General features: G+C 41.8%; 1 protein-coding gene across 7 annotated transcripts in view; it reads right to left on the reverse strand.

Moving 5' to 3' along the window:
• The window catches only part of Slo2 (slowpoke 2), a 150,331-nt gene that overhangs the window by 95,244 nt on the left and 32,198 nt on the right, over positions 1–22,889 (reverse strand). The window contains exon 1 of one of the 7 annotated variants that reach the window (XM_076892429.1): positions 8,870–9,156. The exons of 5 other annotated variants lie outside the window; for them this stretch is intronic. The gene's annotated coding sequence lies outside the window, so the exon portion shown is untranslated. Of the gene's footprint in view, positions 1–8,830; positions 9,157–22,889 lie in introns of those variants that run through there. One more of the 7 variants, XM_076892428.1, reaches the window with a different exon arrangement.

Raw genomic sequence — 22,889 nt, forward strand, 5'->3', positions numbered from 1 at the left:
ACAGGGTGCGCGTCGAATTCGTTCCCAGGGAGTTGAATGGGGGTTTAACGAAAAAGAGAGGGACGAGATGCGCAGCCGGAATACCAATCGGCAGAATAAACAAGCCTCGTTTCCTTCGTCGCGGAAGAGACTCGAGTGTACACCTGATCTAGCCTCGCACAAGTTGCTAAAACCCGTGTCTCGCTATAAAGAACGTGGAGAAGAAAGATAGAGAGAGAGAGGGGGGGAGAGAGAGAGAGAGAGAGAAAAGAAGGAAGGAAAAGGATGTTCCTTTTTGTTCTGAAACTGGTGGACTCATCAGTAAGACTCTGGCTATATAGCGGTGCAAATTTTCTTTCATCCCTGTCTACGGGTGTTGAACGCAAAGAGGTCCACGATTTTGTACACTTTTTATGTAGAGAGAGCACACTCACAGTGGATGTTGTTTAAGCAGAGAGTAGCGTTTCAGATGGAAAGGATGTAGGTAAAAGATGGCAAGGGTAGGTTACAAGATTGGTCAAAGTGAGGGGTTGCGAGGAAATTGTTCCGGTGCGATCTCTCTAGTGGCGAGTGTGGACAGGTCGCCACAAAGCGGTTTCCCCTGTCAGTCAATGTGTCGTGGTCAGTTAGTCTAAAGAACGAACGAATGCAAATAAAAGAACGTGTGAGAAATATTTTGTGAGACGTTGTCATCGAAAGAAAATATTCGTGACACGCCTTAGGAAGGATAAATAATTAAAAAGGTGAAGAGAAATGGATAATTATCACGCTTGAAGACTTTCGATTAACCATAGGCAGGAATATATCTTGAAAATTTATTCATATAAATGCGATTTTCAAAGACGTTTGGAATATTTCAACTAATTCGTCTTAGAAACTACTTATCATTTTCTTCAAGATGATAATTTATATAATAAAACATATTTTTTCTTCATTTCACCTATTTATCTAGTAAATATACACTCATTCTTAATGTTTTATAAAATTTAATCACGAAAAAAGTTGAAAATTAAAAAAAAAAAACTATTTAAAACTTCCATTAATTCGTATTAAAATTGAACAAATTTGGAAGCTCTATATCTCCGAGGATAGAAACTTTAGTCAAACGAAATCAGGCTCGTTAGAAGCCAGGAATCTTCCTCTTTAAACTGATCTTCGAATCATCTCGATCCGACTTCCGGTTCCGGAGATATCGTCGTGTAAAGAGAAGGGTAATTTTTAATCGGTTACTATGTCTGTCCTCGTCGGAAGGATTCGGACCTCTCGCTCGCACCTGCTCACTGACCTATCTCATTCATGTGTCACGTGGTCTGTCTAGACAGCTGCCAGACAGTTTTTACTATTACTATTAGTGCGTACGCACTTCCTGGAAAATATGTGGGTCAAGTTCATTCATAACTACCGCCGCGACCTTGCGTGGCGCCAATGAATGGCGAAACTTTGAGCCCTTATATCTCGGCAACGGATTGAGATATCGAGATGAAACAAAAACTGACTTCAATGGTGGAATTTTCTCTATTTTTTCGAGTGGTTTTGGTGACGAAATTTTTCGTTTTATTTTGGAGCTGTTTTATAGCACATTTGGATATAAATACACTTTACGTGCGCATTGGTGGAAGTCTGAGTGATTTGATGATGATAAAAGGAAATTTAAAAGAGAGGAAAACTTTCGAAGACAACTGGATATGGGTGTGTGTGTGTGTATGTGCGCGTGTCTGAAACTCTCGTGACACTGGTAGATTCGAATAGTCTGCAAAGTGTCTTTGACTTTAAAGTTGCAGCATTATGCTAAGAAAAATGACATCCACGGTCTCGGGTTATCTTGTTGGAGGAGTTTCTCTATTGCCACCGCGCTTCTTATATTCCTCGCGACGCGGCACGTAACTTAAGATACGGATTCAATGAGATCATCCGTCTGCGATTCGTTTAAACGCAACGTAAATGCGAACGTTGTACTTTAGGAAATAGAACGGGCCAGTGTAGATGTTTCAAACTGTTATCTCGTCGAGTGACAAGCGATGAAAACTAAATCTACTTATCCGCTTATCAACGCTCGGTGAATTTAATTTCGTTAATGCGCGTGTACATAACTCGATCTAATCGGGAGGAATACACGGCGATACTGAAAACAAGGGTGCGGGCGAAATGGAAATAGAAACGTGGGGAGGGCAGCCAAAAAGCGATGGTCACTTCGTTTAATGAGTGACAGCGAGTATCATCCATAACCTGTTATGTCCACTGGCCATTACTTTGCATAGAGAAACGCTTCCTTCTACAATATTTCTAAAGTGCGATCCTTTCTGCCAAGTAAGACGTATTAATAGGATTGTTTGGAACCATCCAACTCTCTTCCTCTTCCGTCTTCTAAGAGAAACGAAGGAATTCTTGGATTCGACCTATTGAACAAGCTTCTTGCTTCTCGAGGATGCTGCTCAAGGCTCGCGAACTCTGCCCTTTAAGCCAGCACGAACACCACTCTACATATTATAGAAACTCAACCGGAACCGAATAAACCTGACGTTCGACTTAAAACGTCGCGTCGCGATGGGTTTAAGACACCTACCTCCTGTAATGTTCGAAAGCTTTGCGACCATTTGAAAACAGTTCTAAACTATTGTTACGAATCTTTCTGTCTACCAATACTCGTGGTGTACATTTCAATTTCTTCTGAATCGTTCAGGATAAAAGCTGAAGCATAGAAGTGACACTTTTTCTATTGGTATTGGAATAATAATGAAACTATGATTAAATGATTTAGAAGGACGATTCGCGATATAATCGAGCCCACCAGCATTCTTGAGCCATTTGGTCGATACTACTTAGCGGCATTACGTAGTACACGCAATATCGCGTATCGCGCGATGCGCTAATGTAATAGCCGGTCGCAATGGGCGTTCACCTCGATTCCAGAGGAAATTAAACCAACGATCATCGGGCGGCTCTTTGCGCCTTGCGAATACTTGTTTCTCCCGCGAATCGACGAGAACTGACCCGAGTGTTTCTCGCTGCGAATACGAACGGTTCAACGAAACTTCCGGGGGCTTTGACGAAGTTTCCGCGGAGTTTCCGTTTACACGTTGGCCATGGTTCGCCGGCAGCTCGACGCCTCGCGCGATCACCGAGAGAAACAGAATTCAATGGGCGAAGGAAACAGTCGAACGCCGCGAACGTTTGTTACGTCCAAGGGGTAGAATGTGTGTAATTGGAATGGCAGGGATCAGTTTCGATTCGGTTTCGAAGTTGAAGAGTGCGGGTCAGCCAGTTTCAGCGGAACCGTAAACTTGGTTATGGTTGCTCGGAGATCGTGGAATTGGAAAACGAAAAGTTCGAACCTCGAGATACTTACAATCTATTCAGAGTGAATTTTGTAATTGTGATTCTTGAGGGTGAAAATTGCAGACTTGGGAATATTTATTGCATAGTTTAAATTGTTCTACTTTAATCTTTTATCGTTAATATTGGGAAAATATTGTTGTGATATCGTTTTAATGGTAAAGAAGCTAAGTATTATAATAAGGTTGAATAACAGAGCAATTAGTGACTGCTGAACTTCGCCCTTCGCGAAACTGATCCCAGTTCAAAACAAGTCGAACATCTAGAATTACACACCCTTTGTACAATCAATCGCACTTACAGCAAAGAACGCTGTATTTGCCTATAAAGGATTTCCACAATTTTCCAGAATGTTTCGTAATTACGAAACGCGAGCTATCGAGTCAGCAATCGACCGCAACGAAAGGCAGCTAAAAGCGAAGAGCATCGTTCGATCGCGACGAGATTGTACAGCATGTGTGCGTAGCGCATTACCAGCGAGAGTATCGTAATAATGCACCACCCACGCGACGTGCATGGCCACGTTTATTGACACTTCGGGGACGGTAATACGCGCGATTGTTTACTGCAAAACATTGACCTAATTATGCATTTCTTGCGCACAATTACCCGTATTTGGAGCACGCGGCTAGGGGAGATAGAGGTTAATTTACACATGCGTCGAGGTCGAAAACAAGGGTGACAATTTTACGCGATGGGAGAGTCAGCCGTGCGATTTTACCGAGATTGTTTCCGTTCCGATAGAAAATCTATGGGAACGTCGAATTCGCTGAAACATTTGTCTCCTCCCTCGTTCTGGACGCGAGATTGAAACGGGAAACACGCAGCGGTATCGTAAAATTGGCCTCGATGCGAATCTTATGACATCATGGATGCATCCAATTGATACGATGCATTAAATCGCTGGGGAACAATGACAGAACGATCGCAATATGCCGCGGTAACATCGAAACAGGAACAATAATATGGAAATCGAAATAGGCGGTTAAAAACAAGTTTAACTGTCCTATTTGTAACATTTTCCATTTCGATCGGTTTCGATAGACTTTAGGAAGCTCGAAATGGGCGAGCAGATGTTTAATGTCTTAGTGGATACGCGAATTGTTTAATTTTAGTGCTGAATCTGTACTTCTGCAAGCTTGTCTGACTATACACGCTTGATCTACTTGATTGCCAACTGCAGACTCGCGAAACTTCTTAGTAGACGGTACTTTATTCATAAGTTAGGAACTCCTCGATCTATTCTCATATTTAAAGCCACGACTGTCGAAGCAGAAATGAAATTAGGAAGCAAGTAAATCAATACTATCGAACGTTCGAGTTATTCTCCATTATCGTCCGATAAATATTTCAACAGCAGAAACCAATTTATCAACGTAACATTAGGCAAGTTTTTGGAAAGGGGGTCAGTCGAGACCACCTGAGTCTTGAATTATCTAAACCTTCCTATTCAATCCACCGAAGCATCCCAAGTTTCATGCCAGAGGTTCCGGTTCCTGGCTAATCAAAATCTCGAACTCTAAAACCTAAGAAGAACGCTAGATCTCGGATCTATTCTCACCGTGGTACCCCTGAAAATGTTCTACGATCACTTCGAAGTTAAGGACTCTCAAGTTCAAGGAAACAAAAAGAAACGAGGAACTTATTCGCTCGATAAAGTATAGAAAACGACTTTCTTATTACTTTGAAAATAATTGTACTCCTCGAGGTTTCGCGGTCCTCACCCTATTTTTCATCGAGCGAAAACTCTAAAAATGACTTGCCACATTCGTTTGCAAGATCTTCGATATCCCAAGCTGAAGGATTTCTTAGAAAACGTGCCGGCACGTTTAAGACAACGCGCGAGAAATGCTAGCACGCACCACATCGAGAGAGAAAGTTACAACACCTAAGAGAGTTAAAAATGTTTAAGAAAAAAACCACGCGTTGTTCGCAACATTTTGAAAGCAGGGAACGACTTGCAGCCCACCTCGTGGCACCTCGAAAACAAAAGTAGCAGCAAGAAATTCTCGAAAGTTTCGTAGGAATCGCGCTGTTTCGTTTCGGTACGTCCGACGATTTACGAGGGTGTCGCGAGGATTCCTCGCAGCCGATCTCACGGCCTGGATAAGTCGAAACGAACCAGAGCCACCGGAAACGCGACGGGATACGAGAACAGAGGAAAGTTCAACGGATCCAGCCTTTTACCCCCGTGCCGCAATGCAGACGTCCAAGTTGTTAACCGGACTGTTTAACTCCTGTGCAGTTCCCGGACGTTCGCCTACGCACGCAACGTTCTCGCGTGTCCGCGTGATTTCGCATGATCGCTATCGTTTCGAGAGTCGAGAAATACCTTCCCTTCGCTGACGGGGACAACGAACTGGGCCTCGTTCGTGCCGCGAACGCGTCGCTCGCCAGTTTTCCCGGCTAATAGACCGGCCTCGTGTTTAAATTTAAAACTGCATATGCATGGAACCCCGAGAATTAATGCTGGTAACGTTCCTCGAGAGTACGTCGGGGAAGTTTAATGAGATAATTATCAGGTATGCGAGTTTAAGATTTACTTCGTAGGGTTTCTTGGCTAACGCGCATCGAGCTACCCCTATGGGAGCAGTTCAGGAAGCCTACCAGAATAATAATTGATAGAGCTGCGAGGATCAGGTTTACTTCGCGTAGGATGAAACTGAATAGCCGTTGCTCGCTTAATTGAACGTGATGTGTCAGATGTCCTATCGAACGTCGAGGTACATTCAATTATTTTATGGTGAACTCGAAGAATTCAACTCGGTTTGAACGTCTCACAAATGGTTAGAAGAGCTGCTAACCTTTTAATGGAAAAGTTGAAAAAGTGACGATCATTCTTGCTTTGAATTATAATTTGTAGAATGATTTGGTTTTATCTTAGCTTGCGAAGAAGCGGAGAAACGTTGAAGATCCAAGTGATTGAGATATTCTGCGTCTTCCATTTAATACGGCTTGACGTGCCTCTGATTCATCCCCGAAACCAACAGATGAACGCATATATGGGGCAACGTAACAGTAGCTGGATTGATGAACAGGATTTTCCGGACTAGTAACATAGAGCGGTTAATTAACGTCAGTCGTTACACCGTCAATCTGTTTGCTTGATTACCGATGACCCCACACGACTGTATAGAACCCGCGTAATGGATCGTGCAACAATACGAGAGCTACCTCCTGCGGACCTTTCTGAACCGTTGAAATGATTTTCAAGACGATACGCCACACTAATTAGAATAAAAATTGTACCTTATATATCGCGTTCCAACAGTGACAAAGTTGAACGAAATTCCTAAAGCCGCGCTGTCGATCGAAGTTATTCAACCCCTAACGGACTTTTGTGTCGCCCGTGGAACGATAAACTCGTGGCCTGAATCCACGGGAAGTTTATTGCTTTCGCGTTGGCGCAATTAACGGAAAGCCAAGGGGCGGATTAAGATGAAAGATGAAACTGTTGGACCGAATGAAAGATTGGAAGTTGAAACGAGTGGATTCTCCTGTCGCTAAACGAGAATGAAATTGCATTTTCGGATTGCCATTCGAGCGAGCGAACGCACTTGATAGGAGGCGAATAGCTCGGCTAATTTAATGGTATTTAGACGCCGCGTACTTCGACAAAAATTCTCTCTATTTACGGCTGATGAACGCGGTTTCGATACAAAATATTTGAACACGAGGAATAACGGACGATACAGCGACACGTAGGCAGAGCGATTGTAAATTTTCACCGATTGTTTGCGCGATACGTTCCCCGTTCGCAAAACAAATCCGGACTGCTGTAGATAACAGACGAATTGAAGAATATTATTCGCGGTTTGACATTTATTTTTCTTCGTGCACGCGCGTGCACCAGCGAGTTTAAACAATAACACGGAAAATTGTTTTGATCCAGCGAATTATGAAATACTCTCGATAAAATATTAATTAATGATATTGTATGATCGATAAATATTGAATGGGATATACGAGGGACACGTGTACTCGAAGCTTTATGAGCGATATAATTCAGATTTTATATGTATTGCGAATCAATTGGTGAGAAACGACCCGAAATGTAACAGTTGTAAAAATTGAGAAATATAAATGAACAAGCGCACGAAATGCCGTGAATTACTCCGCAGAAATAACTGAAAACAATTGCCGAATTGATTGAAAATAAAAAATATCGCGATATTTTGTAAGAGCTGTACAAGATTTGGAGCTGATGTTTTATCGAGTTATTTGTACTTGATGATAATTGGTATAACTAATTAAAGAAATGCAATGCTATAATTTATGGAGATTTAATTCCCCTGGCAAGCAAATATTTTCAAAGGGAAATACCTTTCAATCGCTCTCTTCCTGTAATATCGAATACCGTTGTCGAATTAAAAATAATCATTGCCAGAAAGAGAGAAATAAATTAAAATCGATGCCTCGTTCCTTTTCCAGCGCAAAAGAAGTACGATCGCAAAATAGCTTGTTGGGCATTCAATTACCAGGAAATTTTAATAACATCGATCACGATTTTCTTCTACCAAGCATTAATAAAAGAAGCTTCGAGTACTCGTTAAGACGTGAACGTAACTACTCGAAAGATTGGCGACAATATATGAATCTTTGGAATGGGCTCACTGGTTGAAACAAACAAAAAAGTTCAGCAAACTTTGGAGAACCATGGTTGATTTCTAAAAAAATACCAATCTTGAATATCGAGTTAGGTATTTACATAAAAAGAAAGAAAACAAATAACTTCTAGACACATCACTAATTAAAAGACACGTTAAACGAACGACACAACATGCAAAAGCTCACACACAAACCCTTTCGCGTGCAAAAATCAACAAACCTCCACCAATCTCTTCTCCACCTCCATACTTCCGTTAAATTTTCGACGTGAAAGTTCTGGCCGTTTACCGTCTCTAATTATTTCGAGTTTAATCATCGACACGCTCAGCAAGGCGAACGTTCTCACTGAGAAAAAAAAGTTTCGTCGATTGCAGGGTTTGGGTTTGCACGAGTTGCACGAAGTTGCTGGTTCGACGCGTGAAAGGGTTTAACCGTAAGTCGTACGTTCGATAATCGATCAGCTAAACGCTGGTCTATATACGTGTAATGAAGCGTGCAAGTATGCATGGAATGCAACACGATTCGAATACGTGTCGCATTGCACGCGTGCATTAGCGCGCGCTTAGACGCGTGAAGTGCAATGCGCGGTGTAACGCGATTAACACACGCGAGAGTACTAATCGCGAGCGCACGTATTCGATTCTCAGTGTGGCGTTGCACGTTGCACTGTGTGTTGCATTTCACGCGTGCATTAAGGCGAGGGGGTTTAGAAACAGGGAACGTAGCCGTGCGATGCTTTGGAATTGGCTAATGTCGAATGGCTCGAGACATGCATTGCGCTTTGCACTCGTCCAGGCAGACAACTCTGCACCCTTACACACATATGGGTGCACCCTCACTGACCACAGCTCCACATACGTGCACGCGTGCAGCTGTGTGCGATTGTTAATTCAGGAATACACCAACTTACACTCAAGACATTTCGTGCAACAAGTATTATAACACACACTTTTCGTTCTGAACGTGGCTGTGCACAATACCTGCCGATCGTTTCGCACTAAACACTTTCAACTCTTTGCTTATTTATTTATTTTTTTTTTTTTTGCTATCACGTCGTTAAAACACGGAGCAACGTTCGGGAGAGTCGCCTCGGTTTCTCGTGCAACGATTAATAGACTTTTCAGGGGTTCGTTGCTCGCGAGAGCAATAAGCTCGTGTATATACTTCCAGGGGTTTGAAATTGAATTTATAAAGATTTCGAAAATATCTGTGCTCTCTGTGATTCGCTGATCTCGTTTACTGTGCTCTTCTCTTTTCTTCTCTCTTCCGTTCTCTGCAGTAATTGACTGATTTCTTCTCTACAGAATGGCCCCATGAATTAATTGTTAGGTACGTAATCGATGCGTGTACGTATAAATCGAGATATGTCTTCGTAAAAACTGCGCGTTTTTTCTTTTCTTGCCTCGGATGAATGTTTCTCTTCTTGTTGGTCCACACGTTGCACCGTCAGCGGTTGATCGTTGGGTTAGAGTTGATTGACGAGCGATGAAGGATTGTTTTCGTTAACGTTAAGAGTTTCAGGCCTCAAGTTGACTTTGCGCTTGTCTCATTCGCGTCCCGACTGTAACGAAGAATCGAGCTTGAAGACTATAAAGTTAATCTTGCTATTAGCTTCGCACGCTGAAGTGTTCGTTTTATCGAGCAGGTGGAACGAAGTAAGCTGTGCTTTAAGAAACTAACATGTTGTAAAAATATTGAAGCTGTTTTAATGGACCGCTTGTTAAAGGTATTCTACAGAGCGTTAGTGTCGATAAACAATTTTTTACGAACCCAATTAATGGCTCCCGTGAACTGTGCCAGAGCATTACGTTATTAATCGCTTGTCTATTGATTTGTTAGTCACTTACTGTACTGTTAGTCACTTTACTGGTTATTAATTCGCATAGAAACGCTATAAATTGCAATTTTTATATTAAAATCACGTGTTTAATGGAAATGAAGAGGATTTTATGTACATGTTTACCGTATTACTCGTTTGGAAATCGAGCGTGGAGTCCTGAATATCCATCGTTATACACTATTGCCAAGCTTATTCGTCAAAGTAACTCTCGGTCGAATAAAGTCTCCTAGAAAGTCAATCAAGATTCTCATTTCGAGATCCCACTCGACAAGTTCGGATCAAAGAATTCAATACGTTCAAAGAGTTGCGCAATGTTTGAATCTGTTTGCTTTCCACGGGGAAACAGAATGTCGTCTCCTTCCTTTCCCTAACCAACGAAATATCCTCTATAAAACGTGAAGTGTTGCAGTATTTGAATTTCATGGAACGTTCGACAAACATTAGGCAATTTGTAGGCCTTTCATTTAGAAAAGATTGTTTGCAATTTTCCTGCGGATTAAAAGAGAGGAAAAGTCTGTTTAAAAAGTGTAAGTCAAACTTGTCTACGTCAAACCTCGTTAAATTCGACTGTCTGTGGACATGTTTGCGAGGAAACCGTGAAATTAACTTCGACTCGAAGATTTATACAATTCTGTCCGTAAATTCAACCTAAGGATCTATTTTTAGAATGATTTGTCTCAATTCATGTGAATCATCGCGAATAAAGAATAACGATTTCGCAATGTCACGATGAACACTCCTCGATAGGACATGATACTAGTATTACTCTGTCGATAATCATGATATTTAATGACGATAGTGCTCGTGTCACTGGGTTCACAAGACAAAAAGTAGGCACAAAGATAGTATTCCTTTTGATCGATGAAACGCGGATCTCGATTGACAGTGTTAAAGCATCTCATATCTGCGCGAATAAGCGAATGCTTCCAAGACTTTTCGACATAGATAATCGCTTTCTGACATGTGTCGATACATTTTTAAAGTTTATACGCGTCCTACGATTTTTTATTTCAAATGTAACTTGTAGAGTTAGGCAAGAATAGCATTAGAAGACGTAACGAGATGAAACAAAAGGAATCATAGTAAAACGAATCGCGCAGAGCAATTGAAAAGGGCGAGGCAACTGATTGTGGGTACAAAAGGGTAGCTTCTTCTCCGTTGCTTAAGAATAATCAAACGAAAATTTGTAGAACTCGAAAGTTCTAATACTTTCTAAAGCAAATAGTAATTACTGGAAATCGAGAGATTAAAGGAGTTGAGACGGTAGCTTAGATGGTATTAACCAGGACCTGAACAGAGAGTCGGAGCTTTCTTTTCGTATTAAACTTCAAACGCCGACTCGAAACCTCTACCATAGATTGGGAATTGTTTTCATCGAGGAAGACGCGCCTCAGAAAAAACGCGGAGAACGTATCAATCCGAATAAATGGTACTCGTGCGGACAGTTTTGGTTACGTGAAATTTCTTTCGAGATCGAACTTTCGCCCAAGAACCACTCCGCTAAGTACCCACTGTACAGACTCGAGGCTCACGCGAACTTTTATGTTTACATAATGAACTCTGAACAAATTTGTTTGCTTTCTTTCCATCATTAATAACCCACGCTCGCAGTCGATGCGGTTATAAATATCAGAAGAAGAAGAAGAAGAAGAAGAAGAAGAAATCGCAACCTTAGATTACTTCCATTCCCTTTCAGTGTTCATAACATGTACAATAAATCTACCAGCTTTCCGCGATAAAAGTAACCAGTGCTGTCTGAATGATGCAGCAGCTAATCACGTACAAGAAGACACACATCGTAAATAGCGATGAACGTCGTCTAACGATAATAATTTACGTCAGACGACAAAGGCTCGATAAAAATATTCCACAAGTATCCTAGCGGATAGCTCGACTACCCCCGCGATCTTCGACGATACTGTTACAAATTGAAAATGACAAGCCACCCACCACGCTTCCGATTGCTCGTCGAAATCGAACGCGAGCTTCACGTACCGAGAAGTGATCACGGAATCGAGGTCGAACTGCGTTCTAATTACGACATTCGATCTGTTTTCCACTTGCCACGCATACGCGCGCGGACCCGATCGTTTACTGTAATCACTGCGCGTTGCGGTGCATCGCGAACGAGAGTCATCTCTACTTTCAGATCAGCCGCGCGGCGCAAAGAGAATATCCGATTAATCGTGTAGCTTTTCATCCGTCGCGAACAGCAGCCTACTCGCGCGCCATTCGAGGCGACACGGAGGACGACGCGTCGCCAAGTCGAAAAGCGCCAGATTAAATTAGAGCTCGCCTCGAGACGCCCTACATCCTGATCCTTAACGAAGTTATATTGTGCGACAATCGACCAACCGAACGCATTCCCTCTGGTAGACTGTTGGCTCAGCGATTCTCAAGATTTAGATGTTTTCACGCGGCAGAATCGAACGATTGTTACTCGAACACTCGCTCCCGTCGCTCGAGATTCGACATCGCTCTAGAAAAAGATGAAAAGATGTTTCGAATATTCCGCTATGAAAGTTTGATCGAACATTTGTATTTCTAGAATACATTTAGCTATTTGTCGAAGATGAAACAGCTGATACAATTTCTAGCGACGATTGTCGCTCGTAGAATTATTTTACGGACTACAATTTTTCGTCTCGTGGTTGTAATGCCATTATCGAAAATAATTTTAATGCAAGCTTAATTACGACATCGATGATTGATTTTGGAAATGGCGAATGCGTTTCGCGGGAAATCTGGTTTAAGTGGTGCTGAACTAAATTTCATGACATGGATAAAAAGGACTGACTGATTTCAATTAGCGTGACAGTGCGGTGAATCCTTCGTTGACGATAAGTAACGAAGGCAATAATTGAAGGGGAATTTCGATAAACAGAAAATTTGATTTAAGCTGATATAGATGAAGGAGAAATTAATTTAAAAAGTTCCCTCCCTTGTTTTCTTCGCTCATTCAAGTTAAGAGATTTAATAAAGTTTTACAAGCGCTATTCAAACTGCCCTCAAAGGTATTAAAGAAGATTTAGAATTCATAACTTTTTTTCATCGACAAGGAGCTTTGTCCTTGTCGGTTACCTGTTCGTGCAATTAAAAAGCTTTCTCTCGATCAATTTCAATTTTCGCCTTCGACATCGATAGAAGAAAAACTCGAAATATAATTGCAGAACAATATTTCTAATAAAGCTGAATGAAACGTATACGAAATTTGAATTGCAATCGCGAAAACGAGATAGGGAACAGAAAGCGCTCGTTGAACTCTCAAAAGCACCTCGACGTTCCAAAGTTTCTCTGTGATCCATCATCGTTTAATTTCTAAAACGGTGTGTATCGATGCATGGCTGACGACAATGCAAAGAATCTCGAATTTCACTCGCGAGAACAAATTTTCACAGTCTCGCGAGATGGAAAATCAGATGGGGACGTGGTCAACCTGGCAGCAGGGAAAATAAGCGCTTTAGGTGCGCGAAACTGTGCGTTTACTATATTTTTGGTTATAATTCAGCCGCGTTTACACTGGCGACTCTCTCTACAAATATACGGCAACAAGTTTTTCTTTCAATCGCGCTTAAACCTCACGGAAATAACTTCGCCGCCGTGTGTCCGCGGAACAATATTTTCGTTATTATTATTACTCTATGTTAAACTGTGAACCGAATCATAATAAATATCGCGAGGAAACGTAACGGCGCTTGCAGCGTGGAATTTATTCCCGAGCAAGTGTGTGTACGAAAATTGCACGTTCCGTTCGATGCGAGGTTATCAACGTTCGAGGATAAACGGGATAAAAAAAATTCGATCATCCACTGGTAGAACGTGGAAATTGCAGAACGCGCGATTCGATTATCTCGATTCATTACTCGTACCCGATTAATCAACGGGAATTTTCTTTACCAAGTGATCATATTGCAACCGTTACGCGCGATCCCCGATAAAAATAAAGAGCTTTCGAGTGCGCGCCAAGCGAGGGGAGATTGTTATTAATTTCGAGTGGAGCGTAATTCTCTGGCTGTGTAAACGTTTGTTGAAACGGCGAGCAAAATTCGGAACCGAGTACGCGGAGAGAAAAGAAGCTGGTGAATTCAAATACCTCGTGTCACATCCTGTAAGGTTGCTGGATGAACCAAGAATTCAATTTTAGAGTCTAAGGATTGCATTTTACTTGCAAATTCCAAGTTAAAATGTTCCTGAATTAACCATGCCCGGGTCTTTCGGCTATTTCCATGTCAGTCAGATTTCCTTCTCCTTGAAAAAAGGTTCCTTTGATCTCAAGACAAGTGCAAAAAAATTGTTGGCATTATGCGCAAGTGGATTTGACTTTTCTCCGACTCAGGAACGATTTTTGAATGACTAAAAGCATCGAAATTAAATACTGGAATTAAAAAATTGTGGACGATGTTGGAACAGATGAGGGCAATCTTAGTTGAACGTGTCAAACCGTGCGACGTATACGATGGAGGATGTAATTATCCCTTTAGACTTACTCGTATCTTAGATTTCAGTACCTATCCAGGCAGTTAAACACGTCATAGGTTTAATTTTCAGCTCCGTTTGCTATCAAAGGTACCTCTGGTTTCACATAAAACCACGATTAATACCACTATCAGGGAGATCCATTAATCGTAATGTCTCGAAACGCGTAATCCATGGATCACTTCCTTCGATCGACGTCCATTTCGACGCCAGTGTAACCAACAATTTCATATCGCGTCCAACTCTAAAATCGAGTGGAAATTGGAAATTGGTCCGTAAGAAAGCCTGCGAACAAAAATGAAAGCTGTATGCGCACATTTTCTGGCAATTCTGCAAATTGGTCCCTTAATTCGTGGATCACGTTCACATCGATGGACGTTCGCTTCGACGCAATTGCAATCAACAATTTCACATTACGTCCTCGCGTAGAGTTCGGGGGAAATTGATGGCTCATAAAACAGTTTACGAACAAACATGGAGGCTGCGTAGGCACAGATTTTGACAGCCCTAATTCTGAGTTGTAAATAATGAAATGAATGACTAAATAAGCTGTTCACGTCACACGTTGAATGAATAATAAACAAGGAAAAGAGTGCATTAATTCATGAGTGGTATATTTTGAAAGAAGAACCGAACGATCTTAAAAAAATTTTGTAAAGATATTGAGAAATTTCCATTTATGTTTTATGTCTTTCGACTTTATCATGCAACTCTCTCCTTACAGAAGAGTCACGTGAAATTCTGAAAGCGAGAGATAAACATTTTAAAAAGCAATAGAACGCGACTCGAGCTTTCGAGAGCCAATATAATATCCAAGCAGTTTATATAACGCGCCTTCTGACGCGATTCAGCCGGGTGATCAAATCGAAAAAGGATTAGGCAGGGTTAAACAAGCCCCATCGAATCGAGGAAAGTATAACGTTGCTTTGTAAAAAAAGCTATCAAAGAAATCCAACCGGCCCCGCAATTAATTTAACCTTGACGGCCATTTCGTGGAGGAGAATTTAAAGCTCTTCAGGAGAGAAATGGTTTGTCCCGGCTGAAGTCATAGAGGGTGGATTTTAAGCTTTCAAGGGTGGATAAGGTGCGATCAGAAATAGTAAGATTAATGATAAATGAAATTTGTCGATCTTCCTGAGAAACTACAATTTGTTCTTCGATTTTATTTTGTAAAAGTAGCTTTAAGTCAATTAAAGCTTTTAAATAAATATTTAATTCGTTTTAAATAATTATTCGTTCAACAATAGCATAATAAGGAAGATACACGAGTTGAATTTTTTACGAGCGTTTCGAGAGGAATTCCGTCGAGTTCAACAAGTGTACCGCTTCTGCGGTTTCGAGGTGCGCTTGCACTCGAGCTGGGCAGTTTACAAAATTAATATCCGAAGCGGACATTTCCACGCAACAACTTTTAACGATTGCAAATTCGACGCGAACCGTGCTCTTTGAGGGACGATTACGCGACTCTTTATTTTCACGGTGAATCAAGTCGCAGATGTAAAGTCTAATTCCACGTGCGAACGAGCGGATAGAAAACGGAGCAAGATGAAATTGATAAAATCAGCGTGCAGAGATATCTTCTTTCTGGAAGACTGCACAAATCCAAGGGTGCAGGGCCGTGAGAATCGTAACGTCGAGAATCAGCTGTTCGCATCGCTGAATACTCACGTCGAACAATAGCTTCACGTGTGACATTATTATCCCACCTAAGTTGCAGTCATCACGAGTCTGTTGTCTGTTTTCCTTTAAAGAAAGAACCTCACATTTCCCTAAGCTCATTGCGTCATTGCAACAAGGTGTCGACAAGTCTCTAAGAATATTCTAAAAAATATTAATAAAAGAGGTACGTATCGTACAGAATGCTGTGAAAATTGTGGCGAACTGTCCGAAAGGGTGATTTTTCCTGCGAAACAAAGTGGAATATGTAGTGGCAATACTTGATACGAGGCTTTGTTTTCGAGAAACGCAACTATCCACTTGTGCTCCATACTCGTACGCTTGACTAGTAACGAGAGGCAGCTAAACGGATCTCGCTGCGCGTGTGTACCCAAGTACCAACTGTATTTGTATTTCTGAATGCTATCGTGGACCTGTTATAGATCGAATTAACAGGCGCGTTTATTTAGTCAAGCGGCTGTACAATTTGCTGGAAATGGTTCTTCTCTTGTCGTGAATATTTCATTTGTTACTTCATTCTGCGTTCTCCACTGATTTGCCATTGCTTATCAAGATTTCTAACTTATAGCATCACGTTCGAGAACAATTTCTGCGCTTCAAAGGATATAAATTCTCTGTTTCTTTTGGTCATTTCAATACAGCTTAACAAATGGCAACAGAAGCGTCCGAACGTCACGGACTCGAGCCACGCGCAGGCCGATAAAACGGTAAACGAACGTTTGTTTGGAAATCAACGGCTATTCTAGCAGGTTCGCGCGAATACTTGGCGATCTCTGTCGAAGCTCGACAATGGCTCGAGTAAAAGGATTTTCGCGCTGTCGTCTCCGTGGCGAATACCAAAGCTTTTTGTCCGCGCGCGATGCATCGCGTTCGGTCCTCGACTTTCCTCGAGCGTGACGTTACGAGAAATACGAAAAAATCGTCTGGTTCGCGACGCTGTTCCATATGAATTCGCACGAGCGGAGCGGAGGCACGGCGTTAATCAAATTCCTGGATCGTCGCGTGTTCGTTTCCCCGTGGACGGTCACGGCGCGATCGTAAATACGCGTGCGAACGCTCGTTTCGCCAGGACGAACGGGGCAAAAAGTGGCCGTTACCAACGGGCCATAATACTTATTTCGAGACGGCGCGAGTCGATTGTCGCGAAAGCGCCAATTAGCGAAAGTGTATCGCCTCGTCGGAGCATTTCTTCGACCTCCTTTCGAACGATCCGTTTTATATACGAGACGCACAGTGATTCATGGCGCGCAGTTCTTTTGAGGAAAAATGTCCAACTGTAACGAGCGCTCGCCCCGATAAACGACACGATTCCCTGGCTATTTCCGATAATGAAATGGAGGAAATTGTAATAAAAACTTGTCCCCGTCGCGAACCAGTAACGAACTGTATGTCGTTTAATTTCGTTATTGGAAAATTTATTCGACGTTCGACGAATTGCGTGCGATGTTAACGAATCAATAAATAAACGCTGATACGCGGTGGCAATTTGTTTATTATAGCTTTCAGCTTTCCTAGAGTGATCGATGGTAATCTCGCTACGTCGGCCCAATTTGGCGGAACAGAAATCCCGTTGATCGTGAAATTTGTTTAGATCTCATTGCGCGAATTAATTAGAGCCTCGTCGGGTAGTTTGAGTCGTTAATTAGATGCTGTATCGATCATACATCTAATTAGTAGTCTATGTGCTGTTCGCGTAACATGGCGGGTAGCATTTGGGTGGCCTACTTAGGACCCCCTCGAGTTTTCCTTTCGTACGCTCGCGGCTTGAATTAAAAGTGCTATAGATCCGTTTCCTGAATTTCTAACGGACGACTCTATGAACTTTCAATTACTTCAATCGAGCGGTGCGAAATAATGCACGGCAATTGAATTCAATTTCTACCAACAACATTCGTGCAAATAATTCTACGGTTCGATAACGTGTATTTTATCGCGCGCAACTCCAGCGCGAACAAAAAAGAAAAAAAGAAAACGTCAATTGAATCGATTAAACGAATAAATTGAATTTTTAGTTATTTGATTTACCTTGGAATTGAGTTTCACATGAACAAAACTGTCACTCCACATTTTCGACTTTCTTTTTTAGTACAGAGCCACCGCGTTTCAGTTTTTGCCATACTCGTGTTATATTCATTTGCAAAGTGCCAAGCGCACTCGTCGAACTTTCGAACTCGATCGCCTCGAAAACGAAACATCGAACCAAACTATTTATTTCACCTTTCCGACTTATCCTCGCTTCTAAAGTCGCTCTCGTTCAATTATGCCGCGCTACTCAAGATAGCCTGTTCCTCTAACTTCCAAGAAATCGATCTATTCAACAATGCATACGAACGTACTCGCTCCATGTATTTCATTCCATTTAGCGAATAAATGGCTCTCTAACTCTGCGCAAAATTCGTCCGAGCATTGCAACAAATTCCAATGACACTTGAAATGCAACAAGTTGGCGCAATCGACGTATACCCCAAACTGCCGTCCTCGCCAACTAGATCGAAGCACCGTCCTATTCTACTGTCTCCTTTAAAGTATGTCTTCAGTGATCGCGTGTTCCAGAGAACTACCCTCAGCTCCTTTATACGCGAAATGCTCGTCGAATGCATCACGTACTGAACGTAACAATAAAGTGGATGCGTCTGTTGGCACATCACAAGTCAACGAATACGACAACGACAACTCCAAATTGGCTACTTTCAAGTAGCATTTGTAATCAAAATCATTTTGCTCGCACGAAAACGGAGAGCACGAAATCGCATACGTTTGAACGATCATGGCGTTCTCGTAAATTCGTATAATGCAACACACATTTAGCTGCATAGTATCTATATAAATTTGTCCGTGAAATTATTCGACAAGATGTAACGCATCCACCTCAACCTCAACCTCAAATCGCGTCTAAAAAAACGCTGTACCATTGAACAAATCTCCAAAATGGACGTCACTGAGGGATTTCATTCGCGAGGCGTCGTTGCTTAAGCGTTGAACACTGTGTACACGAGGACGCGTATGGAAGCACGTCCCATAGTGGCGCAATCGAAAAATCAATCCCCTCATCAGTATTCCGCCCACAAATCGGTTAACAGTGCGTAATTATTTCATTGGCCTACTTAAAGTCTCATTGGGACTGTTGCTGGTCCTGCCGAATTAATTCCCTATACGTTTGACAGTCGACAGCGTGAGCCAATCGAGTACGCTCGCGTGACGCGATGAATTTATACGCATTTAATAATCCTCCATTAGCTTGCACGGTCACAAAGAGAATATATTAGCGTGCACTACAATCCTAGCATACAAAGTTTGCTGTAGTGTGTACTATAGAGGGGTTGTATGACCGACAAAGTAGAGAACGGTTTATTCGTAAGGGTAGCGTCACTGCTGCTGGCGACTGTCAACGACTACGCGAACTGTTGACTTCTCAAGATGTACACACATCCAAAGTTAATTGAATGTATCACATCAACTGTCCACTGCAGATTATTAAATTTCTCCTTATTTTTCGTACACTCGATTATTCTCTCCTACAGAAATTTCATTTTCCACATCGAAACGCCTACATTTTCTCTCGTCGACACTGGTTTAATAGATACAGAGAACGATATTTCATATATCGTTTGGAGCAATATTTTATTTTAAGCGCATATAGTATCAGAAGACCTCAGTTGTAAGCGAAGTAGGTATAAAACTGTAAATTATACGTAGCTTCGAGAAGGTAATAAAGAGGAAAGCGATGACGGACGAAAAGCAGAAGCAACAGACGGTGCATGGCCAATGTCTTAAAGAATGTGGTGAAAGAGAAGAATCTTCTTAAGATATAAGAATTCTTCCCTGTTAAAAGGTAGTGTTGTGAAGAGATTCGAAGGTGAAAAGTTGAATGCGTGGCATTGGGTTGTCATTGTCAATCAAACTTCTTTTACCATCCAACACTACAGTACCAAAACACTGTTCAACAATTTTCTGATATTTTTCCAACCTTACTGGGGCATTGTTAATATTAAATTGAAAAATCTCGTTGCAGAGAATGAAGAAATTTTTCCAAAGAAAATTTCATATTTCTCGACAACTCCCTATTTTATCATCCAGCCGGAAGACACAATAACGACCCCTATAATCTTTAAAATATTCAAAGGCACCGCGAACAATCTTGCCGTTTCCTTCGTCCGTTGGACCTTCGTTCGAAAAATTACGTTTTCACGTGCGAATAAAAATTCCCACGTGGAAACCAGCGACAGCCACCCGCGGCTTTCAATCTTTTTTCCCGCTGGAAGCACACGGCACTTGGACCGTTCGTTACGAGCCCCTCGAACCCTCGCAGCTATCTCTCGTATACGGAAAACGTTAATTAAACTCGGACTCGACTTTAATTAGAGAATCATACGGCGCGACATCGGCGAAGTATTCGCGACGCGACGAGATTTAAGAGATCCGATTAATTCCCGCGCAGATAGTTCTGTTAGTTATTCATTTCCACGTCCGTCGAGGTTCATTGATAGATCGAATAACCGTGCACATCAGCGTTCCGTCTGGTTTCGAATATTCGAGATCTCGCGAGTGCAGGTAATATCTCTCGTTTCTTAAAACAATTATATCTTAACGTTCAATTTAATTTCAACACAATATTAGCGATAGTTTTCGCGAGAGTTGAACCTCGACGAGTGCTTGAAAGAAGCGTGCGAAAAAGTTTAAGGGTACGTAGCATTCGCTGGAGTGAGAAAAAGTTCCCGTCCAAGTACGTTTGTTAAGGGTGAAAAACCTCGGCTGTTGGAAAGTTGGCCCAGGGGTGCTGATGAAGCTTGGAAAGTAAAATGCTTAAAAGTGTTACTTCGAATTCTGATAAATGGTAGTTATCAATGGATACGTAATAACAAAAGAAAAGTAAAACGAAAAAGATATTTCGCTCGTTGCTCGACAATACTTCCATACAATTTTTTTTTGTATTTTATAGACAGATCATCGACAGCCTGCGCGAGTTATTTTACGAAAGGAATTGAAATTTCAAATTTCTCGGTCATTTCTTAACCGTCTATAGGCTTTCTGGGGATAAGGGTACAATAATGGTTGCGAGGATTGTTTGGAGAAGGTCACAGAAAGGGATAAGCCCTACTAAACCGCATAAAGATAAACGAATGAGGTATACTATCATAAGGGAAAAAAAGAATAGAATCGCTTTATGAGTATGTCTGAGACAAGGAGATATCCATCAATTGCCTCGTAAAGGGGTGCTACTCATTTCAGCGCAGCAAAATTAGGCATGTTTCAAAAAATTTCTGTATAAAGAAAATTATCATAAATATTTGATCAAACTTAACTGACACTTTCTACTCATTTCTATGGTTTACATTGCGCAAATAAATACTTCGAATAAACCCAAGACTATTCTTTACAATCTATTCAATTATCCATAGGAGTCCTCTAACTATTGATTGTACACCCTACCAAGAAACTTGATTAAACATTTCTTTCATCCTATTTCGCAACACACCCTCAAAGTTCGTAACCTTTATACGCGTCCTGTATCAGTTCTAAACTGTATCAATTTCCTGCCGCGAGAGGGAAAGCCGACTACTTTACCAAGAACAAAATTGTCTCCGCCGTCAGCCATGCCACGACGAAGGGACTGGCCAAGAATTTAATATTTTTTCCCCGGGAAACATTCAACGTTCTTGTCCGCGGTCGTGTGTCTCGCTGTATCTTGTAATCTCTTTCATTACGAAGGACCCGGATACAAGCGTGTTTACAAGAAGGGAGACGGATCGCCGCCCACTGGGCAGGATTAATTACAGAGGCCTGTCGCCGCTTGATTAAACCACCAACGACACGTTTCAATTTGTTACCGCCCGTGGTTTATCCGTTTCACAGCGGCCCTCGTTTTTTAGTCAGAAAGAAGAAACCACCGATCGCGTGTCCTCGCGTGTGTCAATTTCCACTGATTTCCGCGGCGCTGCCGGTTTCGACGTTGACGAATCGCGTGATTGATCGACTTCCGCGGAAGTTAGATCGGTACCCGGTTTTTGGGGGTTGCGCGACTCGCACGCGTGCGCTGGATTTTTCGTGGAACTTTTACCTACGTTCGAAAGTATCAGGCTTGCCAGGAAATTATATACGATTACCCAACTTTCGTGTAGAATGGAAATAAAGATAAAGGGACCCTCTAGTGCTAATCAGTGACGAATGTATTTCACCCCCTGTGTTTTAACTTTTTTCAGATCGTTACTAGTTGAAATCGTTTAGCGGACTTTCGATTCGTGGAATTTTCACCACGACAAAGCTAATCTAGCCGAGGTTGTAATACCCTCCGTGTAAATCAACAATATGCCAAGTTCGTAATTACTTCCGCAGGTTCCTGCGCCGCTATTGACGACCAAAGGGAACCGCATTTTAATAGCTTCAATCTGTCGAACGTGAACCTCACTCTCTGAGATGTTAATCGAAAATTCAAGGCTAATAAATTTCGCTGGTTGATTACAAAATTTCCATGCGCCCAGCGAAGTGTTACCGCGATTAAATATTCTGAATAAAATCGGAATCAGATACAATGGAACATAAAAATTATGAAAGTTCATACAGAATTGCCTTTCATCGCGACATGATTCTGTTTAGAAATATATCGTAAAAACAGATTCTCGATTTCTTCTTTCTCCATAGAATTGCCTCGTGTTTGAAAATCTCGGACGAAATGCACGCCAAAGTATCTGGAAAGTGATGAGGTAATTTCTTTGCAAACGAGGTGCGTCGTACTATCTTGCATCGTAACTTAAACTCGCGATTTTCTGAGAAAATTTTTAGTCTTGCTATGCGCGCAGCTTTCAGAGTCGTACGCCACGAAATTTATCAATGGAATTACCCGATTTCTCACTGCGTGGTGCACGGCAAACAACTGTTGCGAGTTTGCACAGTTTTCGAACGAATGTATGTCGTTCGTGAATTGTTTAAAAATCCATACGGATCTACGCTTTAATTTTTAACAAGCCACGTACGTAGC

Source organism: Xylocopa sonorina, chromosome 3 (genome assembly GCF_050948175.1).
Source record: "Xylocopa sonorina isolate GNS202 chromosome 3, iyXylSono1_principal, whole genome shotgun sequence".
In the NCBI taxonomy this organism is placed as follows: Eukaryota; Metazoa; Arthropoda; class Insecta; order Hymenoptera; family Apidae; genus Xylocopa; species Xylocopa sonorina.